Here is a 1,065-nt window from a genome sequence, read left to right on the forward strand (position 1 = left end):
TAGGTGTAGTCTTTCTTGTATGTAAGTAGTTTGTGTGATCTACATCTGTCTTAGTGAAGTCTTCTGTATGTAAGTAGTTTGTGTGATCACTATCCTGTTCTTTAGGTGAAGTCTTTCTGTTTGTAAAGTAGTTTGTGTGATCACATCCTGTTCTTTAGGTGAAGTCTTTCTGTTTGTAAAGTAGTTTGTGTGATCACATCCTGTTCTTTAGGTGAAGTCTTTCTGTTTGTAAAGTAGTTTGTGTGATCACATCCTGTTCTTTAGGTGAAGTCTTTCTGTATGTAAAGTAGTTTGTGTGTCTGTGTGATCACATCCTGTTCTTTAGGTGAAGTCTTTCTGTATGTAAAGTAGTTTGTGTGTCTGTGTGATCACATCCTGTTCTTCAGGTGAAATCTTTCTGTATGTAAAGTAACTTGTACGATCACATCCCGTTCTTTAGGTGAAGTCTTCCTCTATGTAAAGTAGTTTGTGTGATCACATCCTGTTCTTTAGGTGAAGATCTACAGCTCAGTGATTCTGGAAGTGACAGCGACAGCTGAACAAGAGTGATGCTTTACAAACCGATACGATGGAAGACAAAGTACTGATGTTGAACTTCAATATTTACTATTTTCATGTGTTGTTTTACTTGAGTTATCTGTGATATAATTGTGATTTCTTACAGATGATTTTTCCACATGATGAACGTGTTGCAGGTTTTAAATTTTAACTGAATTGATTTTTTTTAACCATGAATTCTACTGTCTTAAAACTACAAGATATTTTGTAGTATGTGAAGTTGATGGGAAAACGTTTTATGTGATTAGCGAATACGTTATATTAGGATTTAATTTTTACGAGTAGATCAAATGTAAATTAAAGAAATAATTTTGAGAAAAATTCGAGATAAACAGTTAATTAGTTTAATTTGTCTGCACTTTTGATAAATCAACATTAAACAATAGCTGTGAGAATAAATGAAATTGTTAACATAGTAATAAGGGAAGAAGTTTCCTTTTTTGTGGTTATACATTTAGAAGTTTTTTTGGTTGTTTAATTAATGTTAGATGACAGATTTATTCTAGT

This window comes from Limulus polyphemus, unplaced genomic scaffold (assembly GCF_000517525.1).
Source record: "Limulus polyphemus unplaced genomic scaffold, Limulus_polyphemus-2.1.2 Scaffold6509, whole genome shotgun sequence".
NCBI classification, from domain to species: Eukaryota; Metazoa; Arthropoda; class Merostomata; order Xiphosura; family Limulidae; genus Limulus; species Limulus polyphemus.